We start from the raw sequence: 17,349 nt of genomic DNA, 5'->3' as shown, positions 1-17,349 counted from the left end.
TGTGGTTCCCCAGCCCCCTTTTTCACCTGACCTCAGTCCGTGTGACTTTTTCCTTTTTCCTAAACTGAAAAATGTCCTCAAAGGATGTCATTTCGGGACTTTAGAAAACATCCAAAAGAGTGCAACGGACATGCTGAAGACCATACCGGTTGAAGACTTCCAGCACTGCTACCAACAGTGGGAACAACGTCTCCATTGGTGTGTAGCTGCCCAAGGGAATTACTTTAAAGGGGATAACATTGATGTTTGAAAAAAAAAAAAAACTTTGGTAAATAAAAAATCAGTCTCATTACTTTTCTGCCACACCTCGTATAACCTAACTTAAATTCTGTTGGCCTTCTTAATGGCTTCTGAGCACTGTCTGGCAGTTGATAGTGTCAAGTCCATTAAAACTCCTAAATTGTTTTCATAAGGTGTTCTTTAGATTTGCAGACCTTCCATTGTGTATTTAAACCTAATATTTTTACTTCCTATGTATAATACTTTCATGTGCCACAAATCTACCAAGCCTGTATGTTGTCCAAGTCCCACTGTAATGATTCAATGGATTCTAGATTATTTGCCAATCCAATTAGCTTTTTATCATCTGCAAAATTAACCAGCATGTAATTTACATTCCTATCCAAATCATTCAAATATATTAAAAATAGCAGAGGCCCTAGCACTGGTCCTGGGGGACACTTCCCTTAACGTCACCCAATTCTGATAGCTTTTCTCCCACCATAACCCTCTACTTCCTGTGTTTGAGCCAATTTTTCCCCATCTACACACTACAGCCTAAACTTCAACTTCATTTAGTTTTATTTCTAGCATCTCATTTGTTTTTTTTTATCAAAGTCAATATAAATAATATATACATCACTCTGGTTGTATCCTTTTGTTGCTTCATCATAGAATTCCAAAATATCAGTAAAGCATGACCTCCCTTGTCTGAACCCATGCTGACAGCTCAGTAAAACACCTATTCTTGCCATGAAATGACAAAGTATGGAACATGGCTGGACTCCTCTCTTACCTTGCATCTGTCCGACATTGATGTACTTGTGCCTGCAACACCATTAGTGTAATATGATTGTACACAATGAAATGGAAGCTAGTTCCTGTAATTGTGAATTGTATTTAGTATTGTAATATGGGCCATTTATCATCGCTATCAAGTACAGTTTCTATGATCAAACAGTACTGGTGAAGTTGACCTTTTGGGATTGATCTTCTTGGAATTGCCTTGAAATGAAACAAAACTCCAGAGTAAATGACATTACAATGGCTTTCTTACAAATCCCTGGGGAAACAGTCTTTGATTTCTACTTTGCATTAAAGTACAGTGATCCTCCTTTATTGTGGGAGTTGCGTTCCAGAACACCTCGCGAAAGGTGAAAATCCGCAAAGTAAAAACCATATGTTCATATGTTTATTTTTATATATTTTAAGCCCTTAGAAACTCTCCCACACTCTTATAAACATTTCCCGCACAGTTATACAGCATAAACCCTTTGTATTCTCTTAGATATCTGGTAAGGTTTGTTGAAATTATGTATATAAACACACTGTTTATATACAGTAAAACCTAAATATTATTTTAAAGATATCGAGCGTCTCCGATATCACATATGTTACAGCCATTACGATAGACAGATCATTTTGGAGCCATAACGAAGATAACAAAGATAAACACAAAATAGCACAAAAGTCTTTACACAACGAAACACGTTGATGCTGAATGAGCGAGACGAGACTTCCTGGTTAACGCAGCTCAGTTGAATTCTGTGCTCTGTCGCTGAGCCAATCAGCACACAGGAACTTAACTGCGTGCTCTGATTGGGTAGCTTCTCAGCCATCCGCCAATAGCGTCCCTTGTATGAAATCAACTGGGCAAACCAACTGAGAAAGCATGTACCAGAAGTAAAAAGACCCATTCTCTACAGAAACCCATGAAGCAGCGAAAAATCCACATTATATATTTAGATATGCTTACATATAAAATCCGCGATAGAGTGAAGCCAAGAAAGTCAAAGCACGATATAGTGAATATTTACAAATATTTTAAAAAAAAATTGTGCTTTTGAGAGAAGTGCCATTGTTGCCTCACCCTATACGCCTGTATCTACTGTGATGCGCACCAATCTGTTCCTTCTGAGTAGTTTATCGTAATTCTATGTGTTATAGGAATCAAGAATCGTTGTGTACATGTCTTTTGCTAAAAGTTCTTTTGCCTTTTTTCAGTTTGGCTGCTACCTCTCATGAGATGAGTCAAGTCTAAGCTTAGAAAATATAAGTAAAACAGACAAATGTCTGGAGGAGACGGATGTGAGTGGAAGAGTGTTTAATTGGCGGGCAGGCCACCTATTGAGAGTTAGGGACAAGAGCTTTCAATAGTTATGCCCATTGAGGCAATAAAGTTTCACTTTGTTTCTGTTTTTATTTGATACCTTGACCATGTCTCTTAAAAGCGCCATATTTGAAAATGAACTTGACTTGACCACACTTTATTCTGGGTTAGAGTGACACTCACAGGTGTTCTCATCACAAAAGATTAATTTTATTTTTGTAATCTTATACATCTTAACATATCTGATATATAAGTCTACAAATAAAGATAACTTTCATTACAGGAATTAATAGGAATTACTGTATACACTTTTACTTTAAGTGGTTGGGTGGCTAGTAGTTAGGGCTGATATCTCATGGATCCAGAGGCCTAGACTTAAATCTTATACCTGATTGTTGTTCTCTGCTGCTCCAGGGTTTTATTTCTACATCCCCAAAAACACATGCATGGTACGGGAGATTACCTGATGACTCCTAGTTGGCCTAAGTTTGTTTGCTTGTATATTCTACAATGGACAGACATCATCTCCAAGGTTATTTCCTACCTTGTATGTAGGTGCTGCTGGCATAGATTGTGACTCTCAACAACCCTGAATTTGAATAATCAAGTCTGAGTATGTATCTACTTTCAGTGGTAGTTGTGACACATGTAATATTTCGGCAGTTTTTGAATATTTCATATAGGTTCATGTGTTTTGAAATTTCGGCATATTGTGTACATAAATCGGTGAATATGAGCTTCATTCATCACTTAATGTAAGTTACAGCATTCTGATTTTCTCCTTTCCTGGAAACGGAAAGTGATTTCTTCAATATTTCTGTTCAACAAGTAAATTCACTTGGATTAAGGGTGGATATTAAAAACAGGGCATATTTTATTATTATGGACCCTAGGCCACCAATGCAGAAAGCAAAAATATAGCCAGCATATCTAACATGTTCCAAAACTTCAATTTGCTTTACAGCCAGTCAAGAGTTCTTCACTGAAATCAAATCTGCTTCTACCTTATTGTGGGATTAAAGGAGAGTCCCCTACAGTCTGACTGCTGTTAATGCGTTTCTGTTAGTTTGTCATTTTCTTATCTTCAGGTTTCTGAAACAGACGTGAAAGCACCAACCAGACATTCAATAACACCTGTGCTGACCTTTTATCTTATGAATATAAAACCAAGGGACGTTTTTTGATCTCTTTATTAACCTTTTTAAGAAAGGAGACCTTTAGCTCAAATTGCAACTTGATGCAGGGAAAGTAAATCATTTGTTTGTCTAGACAGACTCTACAAAGAACTTCCTCATCAGACACAACAGAGAGTGTTGTGTGTTGCTTCCATATGGGTTCTTCACAGTTTAGCTCTGTGGCTTTGAGTAGATCAAGCTGACTTTTTAAACTATTACACACACCATTTACCACTTTTAATGGTAACTTACATTTACGTCAGTAAGGTCAGTCTAGAAGGGTGTAATTATTGTATCTGCTTTAGTTATGCATGCCGTAATTCGATTATAATAATAAACAAACAAAACCGGTGTTGTATTACTTAATGGTGACACCATCTCATTTTATTGGGAATCCTGTCGCTTGCATTTTCAAAGCATGAGTCATAAATAGCAACACGATGACGTGTTTGTAAATTCCCTGCTGAAGAACGGGCACAAAAAAGCAAAGCAGGTAAACCTATGTTACAATTCAGCTGCAATGAATGGTTTGATTGTCAAATATATGTAAAAAAAAATACGGGCACAACCAAGTTTTCAAATTGTACATCTGTTTATGTACACCATACTTTGTTATGTAGTAATAAAATCTAAATGATTCTAGATTAAAAAGCAAAAATACTGTATTTTAAACAGAATGTTAAAAGGGTAGAGAATATACGTATTAAAGTATATAAACTTCCTTATATTGGTTGGGATGATGAACTTATCCACTTATACTCTTCCACTTGCATTAACCCATAATACAAGTAACTAAAATGGAATTATGTATTTTCATACGTTCTTGTGTATGATAGGGCAGAGTGGTGGCTCTGAGGCTAGGGATCTGGTTCAAATTTCCTAAACACCAGAAGTGACTCTACTTCATTGGGCCCTTGAGCAAGGCTCTTAACCTTGCAACTGCTTTGTCTTGGGAATGACGTTAATCCACACAATTCAATAATCTGAATCCTGCACTGTAAGCAGCTCCTCCAACTTGCAGGGAAACGTTGGTGGTTGGTGGCAGGATTGGCATTCCAGCCACCATAAAAAAACCTCACACTGTTCAGCACACACTGTATCAACACATGCTCCCAATCTCTCCTCTTTCTCATGTATAATGACACCAGAGATTGCCGAATGCATTGCTTATTACAATAATACAATACAATACAATTTATTTTTGTATAACCCAAAATCACACAAGAAGTGCCGTGATGGGCTTTGACAGGTCCTGCTTTTTGACCGCCTTGACTCTCTAAGAAGACAAGGAAAAACTCCCAAAAAACCCTAGTAGGGAAAAAAATGGAAGGAACCTTGGAAAAGGCAGTTCAAAGAGAGACCCCAAGCAAAATGACACCTTTTATTGGCTAACTGTTTCCTTTAGGGGGCGATATAGCTCCCTAATTGGAATAAGTTCTTTTAGAATTGTGGCGCTTTAAGTAAGCGGAAAATATAGAGATATGATATTAAAAGGCAATATCCCTCCCATAGTGATACGGCGGTAAAAATCACATAAGAGAAAATAACAGCTTTCTTTACTGACGATTTACTCGGCATTAAGGACGGGAAGCCATAATAACAAGACAATACCAAGGTGGGATCTTGATTTATACAGTCTGTCATTTTTTCTTTGCTGCACTGGAAGGGTCTTCGGGACGAACGACGATATCACCCATCCATCCGTCCATTGGATTCGAAGTGTTTGGCAGCTTTCCAAAGTCTTTTATACTGCTTTTCTACACGTACAGGCCCTTCTTTGGTTTCCAAACAAGGAAAGGAAAGGATTCAATTTAATCTCTAAAATACAGGAATAGTACAATGCCTATTTTTGCAGTTGACCCCTTCATTCGTCAAATGCTAGCAGTTTCTAAATGCTGACTAGCCCCTGTGTGCTAACTTTGGCCTGCACATGTGAAGGAATCCATAAAACAATTTTTTGCACAGAGCACAGTGACATTAAACTTACATTCGTGTTATACTAATTAAAAAGATTACATTATGCAAGCTTTCAAGGCTTGCATATTGTAATCTTTTTAATTAGCCAATAAAAGGTGTCATTTTGCTTGACTTTTCACTGCATTCTAAATGGCTAACACGGTACAACACTCTAGTACTATATATATATATATATATATATATATATATATATATATATATATACAGTAACCTGACTTGGGAACTGAAGAAAATGCAACATATTGTCCAGAAAAAACAAAAAAATACAAAGGATAGTTTATCATCCTGGGAAAAAAATGTATTTTTTCAGCAGTCGTTAAAAGGCCCAGACAACGTTTTATGTTTCAGGCCTGCTCATTCTACTAAAAACTGAGTCTGGTAGCAGATTTGGTTGCAAGGCACAAACTAGCATCCAACAATGACATAAATGACATATATGGCACACATATTCAGTCAAACAAGTAAAACTAAAAGTAGATGCTAGCATAAACATGTGAAAAGCAGAGTTCCTAATGGAAAATCTGTGGAGATAAGGGGGATCATTCAAATTTTACCCAGTGTGGAAACCGGGGCTTTACAGCTCCCCAAATCTGGACACGAATAGATGCAAGAGGCACAACTCAAAGCACACAGGAATTTTCTTTTATTATCTTTTTCTCATGAGAAATGCCTTCCCCCGTTTCCCACAATTATTTTTCTTCTTCTTCTATTTCTTTTTCTCCTCCACTCCTCCAGGCAAGCTTCATCTCCCTCCTCCCGACTCTGGCTCCCCAAGTAGTGTCTGCTGGCTCCTTGTATATACGGCACCCAGAAGTGCTCCAGGTGCTCGTTGATGCATTTCCAGTAGCATTTCCGGGTGGGGCAGAAGAGCTGCACTCCAGGGCTCAGCAGCTGCTGCAGCACCCTCTGGTGGCACCCACGGATCCCAACAGGGCTGTAACTCCATCTCCCATGGAGCCTTGCAGCACCTTTGCAACTAGGAGGGCTGCCATCTGGCGTTCCGGGGTACGTAATGCTCCGGATACACTCCCTCCCCTGATCCTTCCAGCATGGAGATGTCCCGGCCATGCAACACCCAAGCTGCATGCCACACTAGTTAATGAATTAAATTGTCCATGATTTAAATTGCGTAATTTGCAGAAAATAATTACACAATTTAACCACAGTCTACAACAATAAGGAAAAGAGACTTTTTTTTTTAGCAGTTCAGAAATAGTGACTTTATAATGTTAAACAAGACCATCATATTCTCTGAGTTAAAAAAAAAAAAAGACTTGAAGGGCAAAAAACAAATCACATAAGTAATTTCTTTTGATAGGGATTTCAGGATGTTAATCTTATGATAACAACACAACAGAAAGATTATGGTGTGTATCTTATCTGTTTGCCTCCATAAACGCTGGTGCCTTCTGCATGCAGGGTGGTCAGGTGTGTTTCCATGTTTGGTAATGATAGAAAACTTTGTAGTTGTCATAAAAAGTGATAAAGATGTTGTTTATGTAGTGTGTTTCTTGGATGCAGATCTCTTTTAATCAGTAAACAGGCACAACGGAAGCCTTATGAATATACAAATAAAAATAAAATATGCTGTTGGATGTTTTTTCGCATATTGAGTAAAAAGGATTCAACTATAAAAATAAAAAATAATTTGAAAAGATAAGAATAAAATGTTTCCCTGTTTTAAGGTAAACAGAAAAATGTATATTTTTTATATTCCTCATGGAGTAAAGAGGATGAAACGTTAAAAGTATTCTGGCAACAGCCCAGACCCCATTTATTAGCTGGTTTTAAGACTTAAGTGTGCAGCTCTGATACTTGGATAACCAAATAAAGTCAGGCTTGCAAACAATTTAAAAAGTCTGTGCTCTTGCTGTTTTTCTTTATTCTCTTTTCTCCTTGTCATTTGCCTGCTCGCTGCTATCTTCCCAGTACACCAAACTTCCAATAGACAGAGGATGATAAATTAACTGGTAGTGCATAAAGATGGAGCTTCCGGCTCATTGATAAGGAAACAGAGATCTAGCAGACTCCCAGTGCCACTCCTGGTGACCTACTGTCATGTTCCTCTCCTGGATGGGGTTCAGATTCATGTTTTTTGTCTTTTTTGTTCATTTTTTCATTCTTTTATTTATATTTATGTGCATTATTCTTTACTAGTAATGGCGTACTGCACGATAACGTGCAGTGAATACACTTAACATAGTTTTCATACTCTTTCTCTGTACATTTAGCATTCGTTTGCTCAGCAGTTAATGCACTTGCTGCTTCATGAGTAGTTCATTTTATTCAATCTAGTGGCCCGCTTCTTCTCTTCTTCAGTCAGTGTTTTTTCACGTTAAAATTAATTAAGTCAGCTTTTATGTTGCAATTACTTACTAAGTACATTTTCTTTCATTTTTCACTTAAGCTGGCACGTAAGTCTTCAATCTGCCTCAAGAATGATTTAAGATATGAACAGGTAGGGCAGGGGTCCTCAATCACAGTCCTGGAGGGCCACAGTGGCTGTAGGTTTTTGTTCTAACCCACTTGCTTAATTAGAAAGCAATTCTTTCCAATAGTTTAATTTCATGGCTTGTTAGCGTTTTAACTCTGCTATGTCAGGTAATTCTTATATCCTGGATTTTCTTTCCCTTTTTAAGGATATCATCCAAATGATTTGAAGGCTAAAATGGATGAGAAATTCTCAGTCCTTCACTTTTTCCTCTTCAATTTCCTACCAAGTATTTAATTTAACCCAATAGTGCACGAGTACACACAGGTGTAAATGGTAACAGCCTAAATGGAGAGATGCTGGTCTCTTTTGTCATTTGCATGTTATTGCTAATTAGGAGCAATTAAAAACCAAGAATACAGCTGTTTAAGACTAAAATAAGCAATAAGGGTTCAAAATCTTAATGAGTGAGACAACTAAAGTGAAGCAGAAGTGTTACTTGAGCAATAAGTGCTTCTTATTAAGCCATTGGGTTGGAGCAAAAACCAGCAGCCACTGCGGCCCTCCAGGACTGTGACTGAGGACCCCTGAGGTAGGGGAAATGATAGCAAAGGTGGTAGGGAGGAGAGTAGATTCTACAATAAAATAAAAATAAAATGAGTAATAAAAATCATCATGTAGTATGTGTGTACCAAATTTCAGGTCAAGTGGTCAAATGGTTTGCGAGCTACAGGTGATTTAAAATCCTGGACAGACAAATGGACAGCCAGGGTAGCGTATTATATAAGAAGATTTTTGCTTTTGTCTATGTATATAAGCTGTGTTATGTTATGTTCCATGTGTTTTGAGGGTAGTCCTCTAAGAGGTAGGACCACCTGCCAATTACCGTTAGGACCTGCCCTCTGCCTAATAAATCCGGAGGATCTTTCACATATTCCGGCGGTTCATTGTGAATGCACTATGGAGTCAGTGAGTCATCTGTTTTTTGCTGTGTTTGTGTCTCTTTGTATATTTTGGAATTTTGACCTTCTTGCTGTAATTTTGACTACCCTATTTGGATTCTGTTGGGATTTTGTTTGACTTGGATTGCCATTGCTACATACAACTGCATTTTTGCCTTTGTGCTCCATGGAGCTCCATGGAGTCCTTTTTCTGAAGAATAAATCTTTGATTTTATAAAGAGTCGGTGACTGTCCTTACTACTAGCCAGTGTATCACAGTGATATTCCCCTCTAGTGGGCATTATTGGATGTGTTTGAAACTATATACAGTATTTTAGAACTCTTTAGTTCTTGGGACTCCTACATCACGACACATAATAACAAATTTTATTATTATATTATATCATGTATTATTATCCCATCCTTGAATGGTACATATACCTGTGCAGTAGTAATATTGTACTGGTCAGACACTTAAATGATTTAGTATGTTCCCAATAATACGCTTCCGTAATATAGTAAGGATGGTTTGACAATATTTTTTTTTCACATCATTGTCTGTTTGGTACTGTTATATTTTTTAGCTTAATTGTTTAAATGTTTAGGCTCATTTTATTTTACAGCATTAATACTTTCTGGTTTAAGTTAATTGAAAGAGCAGAAAAATATTAAAAGCTTTCAAACACATACCAGTATACTCTTCATTTGAGCTATTTTACAGATTTAGCTTAAGAAATAATTTCACTATTACTTATTATACTTTTTCAGTATTATTAACCATGATTATGATTTTCACATCTATGCAGTATGTTGGTATTTTTCTCTACTACTGATATTTACTAAGCTATGGCCATGCACCATGGTTTGATTTTCTGATCATAGTTTTTCCAGTGTAAGGTTGTAGGTCTGCGGGATCAACCCTATATTAGAATGGCAGACCATCGCACCCAGTCAAACTCAGTTACATTGTGCCAGTTTACATATCATGAAGATCTTTATGATCACTCATTACACATTCACTTATTTCCTAGAAGGGCATTTCAGATAAATAAATTCACTACCACACACATGCACACACATTGAATGTGTGATGAATCCAGAGTAAACCTGAAACCTGAAGAATATACAAAGTCCATTCACCTAATAATAATGAGTGGGTATTTCCTGGGACACCATGATAACATATTTCCACAAAATGAAAGAAATAAACTGCATTTATTATAGTCTAAGACACATTAAGGATTACAGATTGATTGTACGGTATTATTCAGTTTACTATTCCATTCTTTATTTAATTGATGTGAAAGCTGTACGCTTACAAAAATGTGTCAATTCATTGTTTAATAAGAAAAACCCTTCAGTCAATTCATTTCACTTGCACATTTTTTAATTGTGAAAATGGCATTTATTCTAGTGAGATCACGCAGTATCCACAATTTGACAGAATAATAAACCGCAGTGCATAGTACACTCATATTAGTACATTATGACAGTAGTGTTTCCAAGGGGCTTGATTTTTCATATGATAATCCATGAAAATTGTAGGTTTCATATCATACTCTTTCATCATTATAATGCTGTGCAAACCAAAATAAATCCAAACCCTCAATGCAAACAAGCCTATGTTATGCATAATGCTTTTTTCACTGATACCAAGAAACAAATGCTGTTTGGAAGCTATTTGCTGTATTACATGAGAGAAGAAGAAGGTCAATGTTACATCTTTTAAAACAGTGTAAACACTTTAACAAAAATTAAAAATGTTTTCTTAGTACAGTGGAACCTCGGTTTACGAGTAACTTGGTTTACGAGTGTTTTGCAAGACGAGTAAAATTTTTTAATAAACTTTGACTTGATAAACAAGCGATGTCTTGCAATACGAGTAGCATGGATACACTTTGTCTGCTGAGCGTTATGTGATCACAACTGAGCTGATGGTTCTTCTCTCTCGCCCGCGTCTCTCTCTCGCTTGCCCATGTCTCTCTCTCTCTCTCTTCTCTCTTCTCTTGAGGGCAATCGTCTCCTATTCTCCGTGTGAGTCTGTGTGCCTCACTCATATAGTCAACATCCGTACGAGCGTATACTGTTTACTACAGCATTGTAACTGGGTGTGTGTGTGTGCGCACGCACGTGTGTGCTGTGAAGTGTGAGTCCCCATCTTGCGCCCCAAAACACGAAGCTGAGTCTCAGTACTTTAACAACACCAGCCTTATTCAGCTTGAAACAGCAACAATGCTGTTATTTATTGTAGCAGGATCTTTATAATGTTCCTTGTATCACCCATCGATGGCTGGCACTTATAGCATGTCTGCAATCTTTTTGGATGTGCTTATACTGCGAACTGCTACAGCGCTGGGATACTGCGATTGCTTTGGGACGCTCTTCCGCGTGTCGTCCCCTTTGGGTGGATTCCCACATGAGTTTAGAAACTCACTCACACCAGCCATGATTCTTTTTAAAGGTAAAGTGCAAGTTAATTTGTTTTATGTATTTTTACTTTATATTTTGTATTAATCATTTTTATATGAATAGTTTTGGGTTGTGGAACGAATCATCTGAGTTTCCATTATTTCTTATGGGGAAATTCGCTTTGATATATGAGTGCTTTGGATTGCGAGCACGTTTCCGGAACGAATTATGCTCGCAAACCGAGGTTCCACTGTAAATTGATATATGTAATGTATTTTAATGCTAAATTGATAATTACTGCTATCCCTAACTGTATATGGTATATAGCTTAAGAATTGAGCCCATCTCCCTTTAGCTTCATTCATAAGTCTTTGAAACTAACTGCTGTGCTATTGTGTTCTCCTGGGTGAAAGTCAAGTGTGAATCACATTCACTTATTCATTCATTTTCCGATGTAAAAAAAACCCCAAAAAACTCAATTTGTCCTTAAAGACTGCTCCAAAAGCTTCTGCTGGAATGCTGAATTGCACATGATGTTCATATGGGCATTGTCACTCAGCAAGGATCTCTGGACTGTTCATTTATTTGTTTTAGATTTGTTTGTCAGTTTTCAGGGTGATCACTTTTCAATTTATCCAAAGTAACATTTAGTGTTACTTTTAATAAACATTGCATGCTGAAACTTCCTAGTCATTAGTTTTGATAATGACTTTGCTTTGAGTGTTAATGTGAAAAAATCTGATGTGGTCAGTACCTGACCTTCTCAGTTTTTATGCCTACATGTCTACAGTGTAAATATATCAAAATGTAAGCAAGATGCAATGGCAGAAGCAAAATAAAATATATAAAAAATAATATTTCTTTGTAAGGCTTAAAATGTTAAATCTTTGGGGTTCATTATTTTGGCTTAACCTGAACAATTTATAAATCAACTAGCCACAGTACCTGTTGAAGACAGATAATAGAACAATTTAAAAACATTTGCTATCTCTTGTGCTGCTCTCCATTTACAGTGAGCGTCTTTTCTCTGTATTTGCGTGTGTGAACATCTCTTAACCGACACTACCTTTCTGAATTATGTTCCCCTAAAGCCTACTTCTCAGTCTCCCTCATTATTTTTGAGGCACCTTTTTCACCTGCTCCCTGGTTTTATACTTGCCATCTTAGAAGGCGACTCTCTCAACATGCCTCATATGCTTTTATTTCTCCTCATGTATCTCAAAAAACTGACTTCCTCTTTTATCACATAAGAGAAACTGATCAATCACACTAAAGCTAACGTGACCAATCAGATTGCTCAGAGGGACTTCATATTAAATAGTAGATTCTCCTGTAACTATGTGAATGTTGTATTAGTTCTTGCACTCTTGGTTTGTTTAATTTTAACATAAAATGTTAAAAATAGAAGATAAAGAATATAAACTTATATACTCCACCATAGAACTGGGATGGCCTTAGGGCTATCACTCCAAATCATAAACTTGAAGGTGAGGAGTTCAAATCTTAAAGTAGGGAAACATTTTTTAAACAAAAAAAGGAGGAACCTGCTCCAAAGAAATAAACATCCTGGTAATTTCATCAGGGTATGCAGTTTGATAAGTCTTTCTTTATAATTAAAGTTCTGCTGTTGTTCAAATGCAATAGTTACAACATATTTACAAAGCTAGAGTTTTGGATTGACTTAAAATTCTGAAAGTCCTTCTTTCAGAGTCCTAAGTGCCCAAGCCAAATGTTTTGGACTTCTTAACGTCACTACTGACACACACACAGATGAACTGTTTTACTAAAATCTTTCCAAAAATGCTCAAAACATGATCTAGGCATATCAAAACATGTTTTCCATTGAAAATCCAAAATTGATTTTTTTTTATAAAATCAATATTTCCACCATGTATTAAAGATTGAGAAAGAAAAAAAAAAACTTTATAATTGGCCTTCTAGACCATTAGGTAGTAATACAATTCTGGCAACTGTCTTTTTTATCAATCAACCAGCAATTCAACATTTATACAATACAGGAGTTGGAAATGTTTAAGAACAATGTGCAAGCTAAACATCAGTACAAAACCCATGGTTTATCATAAACAAGAAGTACCATGTTTAGTACAAATAAGAATACATTAAATAAATTAGGTACTTTATTTAGATTTAACGTTTGTTACATAAGAACATAAGAAATTTGACAAATGAGAGGAGACCATTCAGTCCATGAAGCTCCTAAGCTATCTAAATAGCTTATCCAGATACTTCTTAAAAGGTGTTCTGCTTCAAGTCCATGTCTTGGTAGTCTGTTCCAGATTCACACACCTTTTTGTGTAATGAAGTACATCCTGGCTTTAGTCCTAAATGCACTTACCCTTAATTTCCACTGGTGTCCTTGAGTAAGGTGGAGGAATTCTGCTGGATCTACTTTATCAATGCCTTTAAGAATTTTGAAAGCCTGACTTAGGTTAGTACGCAGTCTCATCTACTTGAGAGAAATAGGTTTAACTCTCTGAGTCTGTTAAAGTACGACTTGTCCTTAAGTACGGCGATACATTGGTTGCTCTCCTACACTCACCTTCAAGTGCTGCTATGTCTTGTGGTGACCAGAACTGCACATAATAATCTAGATGTAGTCTCACTATGATTTAAATAGTCTGAGCATAAAATCTCTTGATTTATATTCACCATTGTTTCAGTATAACCTAACAATTTATTTGCCCTTCTAATAGCTTCTGTGCATTGCTTTCATGATGAAAATGTGTGAACATACACCCTAAACTCCTTTCCAGAGGTCACTTCATTTAGGACAGTGTCACCCATCTTGAATTTATAATTTATGTTCCTTTTGCCCACGTGTAGCACTTTGCTACGTTAAACTGAACTTCGGCATTTCGTATTTTTGTTTTTATTATTATTGTTATTCTAGTAATATTTTACTTGTGTCTGCTTATACCTGTATATGTATCTCAAAGAGATTAGTATTATCATTTTATTTTGTGTAAAGCACATTAAGCTGCATTCAAGGTGTGAAATGTGCTGTTTAAATAATGATTAAATGTAATGGCTTTCAACAGCAGTATCACCCTCATCCACACTTTCAACAGAAATCAGAACACTACGTTACTAATGTGTTCTTTCATGTCACCCTCCTATACACACTAGTATAAAGCGGTTTGAGGTAATCAGGGCATAGAAATAGCGAAGAATTACATCAAGTATGCTGATTTGTGTTTTCCCTTACTTAAAATGAAGTTTAGCATTTTGGTTCTCTAAATCAGGGGTTCTCAATGTTGGTCCCAGGGGCCCACTGTGGCTGCAGGTTTTTGTTCCAACCAGCTTCAATTTTGAATTAAACTCCTGGGCTAATTAAGTGAACTGTTATTTGCCAGATTCTGTGTTGTGGCAAAAGTGTAGAAATTAGAAAACTAAGTTTGGTAAAAAAAATATATATACAGTATATATTAAAATGTACAAAGTAGTTATAAGGGAATAATGTATTTTTTTTTCTTTTTAACTATATTTTCATCTTGATTTTCATTCTGGTTTTTTTTCCGGTCGTTCTGATTGTTTAATTCATTATTTTCTAATTAGTGGGTGTACCGCTGAAGTAACTGCAGCTTTTGATTATTCAGTGTTGTTTTCCTGGCTGTCTGTTCTGCTGATTATCATTATTAAGATACAATGAAGGGAGCAAACTGCACAGAGAAAGGGCAAAATGTAATTAAATCAACACAAGGAAGTTAAGCATTTAAATCTATAGCAAAAATGGAAGTATTCCTAAATGTTTTATAAATGTAAAACATGTTGTGGTACTTTCTTAATGCAGAATAAGAGAATAAAACAAAAATACCAGCTAATTAATTGAGATCAGTGTTATCAGGTGTTGTCTCTAATTATGAATCTGGTTGGAACAAAAACCTGAAACCACAGTGGACCCCCAGGACCGATGTTGAGAACCTCTGCTCTAAGTTATTGTTTATTATGGCCACAGGGAGTGTTGACGCATTGCATGGTCGGGCAAGATAGTAAAAATTTCACTGTACTCTACATGCAACGATACTACAAAAGCAATCTGGGGCTTGTTTGAAATGTGGTTGTCAGAAAATCTTTTAAATGAATTATTTTATTAAATTATTTCTAGGCATAGCAATATTAAATAGTGGCAAATGTCATTTAAATTAGTATAGAACTAAAAAAAGTGTTATTAGGTTTTGTGGAGAATACTTTAATGGAAAATGGATTTGGAGAATACAGTATGCACCAGAATACATCTGTAGATGTGACATTTTCCAGAGTTTGAAAATTGTTGACATTTAATTAGATTATTAATTTACTACATGCAGCGAGTTTTTCTATTCATGAAAACAGGCAAGGAAATTATGCCCCTCTAATGTTCAAACGCAAGTCAGCAACACTAGCAGTGGATTGCAACATCTTCTACAACCATAGGATGATGAGTGGAATGTGTTCAAATCACATATGAAATTTGTTAAACAATTTTAATGCCAGTGAGAAGGAATTTGAAGAGCACTGCTTGATCCTTGGCGTAAGAAAAGAAAAACAAAAGCAAATCGGCAGATCTTACAGAAGATGTATGAGCAGAGTTTGATGCCTTACAGAATATTGCTTGTTTTAATAAAGAAAAGACAAGAAATTAAAACTTTCATATTTATATTTGTATATTTTATTTCATATGTGTCCTCTGATTATCTGTAACAGTTTTATTCATAGCAGCTTTAATTTCTTCATTATTTGACCATAACTCCTTTCTTTTAAAGATACACATGTGAGGGACAAGCATTGTTGGGAAATATTTTTATTGTTGTGAGTTACAGAGAAAGTAATATCCAGTTAATACGTACTCAGCACAAAAAATGTGTGAGGTTTTGCATTAAGAATAATTTTTAGGATTATGGGTTCACTATGTTATTCCTCATTGAAAGTAATCGAGGCAGCCAAGATAACTTTAGGTGTTTTTAAGAACATAGGAAATTAGACAAAGAAGAGGGAACCATTCACTCCACCAAGCTTATCTGTTTTGCTAGCTAAGCTGTCTCAATGTCTTATCTGATTTTCAACATACCGTATATACTCGAATATAAGCCGAGTTTTTCAGTACCCAAAATGTGCTGAAAAACATCACCCTCGGCTTATATTCGAGTCAGGTCCCGCTGCCCCCGCCAACCCGACAGAAAGCTGGAGTGTACAGTACAGTGGAACCTCGGTTCACGAACGTCACTGAACACGTACAAATCGGGTTCCAACCAAAACGTTTGTCAAACATTTGCATCTGTTCACAACCACACACTCGGTATACAAACAAGCCAGTTTCCCTTTCGGTTTGTGCGTGCCAATGATTTCCACACTTGTTCAGTCTCTCCCTGTGCATTCCCTGTGCAGTGAGCGAGACAGAGAAAGAGTGACACACACAGACACACGTGAGAGAAAGAGAGACACACACACACGACATACACACACATGCGTGAAAGAGGGGGAGGGCTGGCCGCATAAGGCTGAGAAGGCAGTTAAAGAATGCATCGGGCTTGTTTTTAAAGAGACAGATTCGAGTATTGTTTTAACCTTGTATTTAATGAAGACTTTTTTCTGTTGGATTTTAACCTCCACTTCAATTCTGTTTACAGTGATCGGTTTGTAGCGTGCATTGTTACAATGTTACTTTTCTTGGTGGTTTATTAAATTACGGATTTTTCAAATGCTAATTTTTTTTCCCTGTGCTTAAAACTCATTAAAAAAAAGTGTTTTTAGCGAGTGGTTCGTAGCGCTATAGCGTGAACTCTTGCGGTGTTAGTTTTCTCTGTTGTTCAAGGTTTTCTCAGTGTTATTCAATGTTTTTACATTTAGTTTACTATTACACTGTGCATTCTGTGGTATAATTAACTGTATTTGTGCTTAAAAATCTTTAAAAAAATATATTTACATACAGCTCGTATGGTCTGGAACGGATTAATTGTATTTACATACAATCCTATGGGGAAAATTACTTCGGGTCCACTGTACCTGGTTTGGTCTGCGGGCGGTAGAAGAACTGCTATGGGCTCTGTGTGGTGCTGTGCAGCCTCTGTGAGACTCATTCCGGGCTGT

Source organism: Polypterus senegalus, chromosome 16, assembly GCF_016835505.1.
Source record: "Polypterus senegalus isolate Bchr_013 chromosome 16, ASM1683550v1, whole genome shotgun sequence".
NCBI lineage: Eukaryota > Metazoa > Chordata > Cladistia > Polypteriformes > Polypteridae > Polypterus > Polypterus senegalus.
This window is presented reverse-complemented; position numbering follows the sequence as displayed.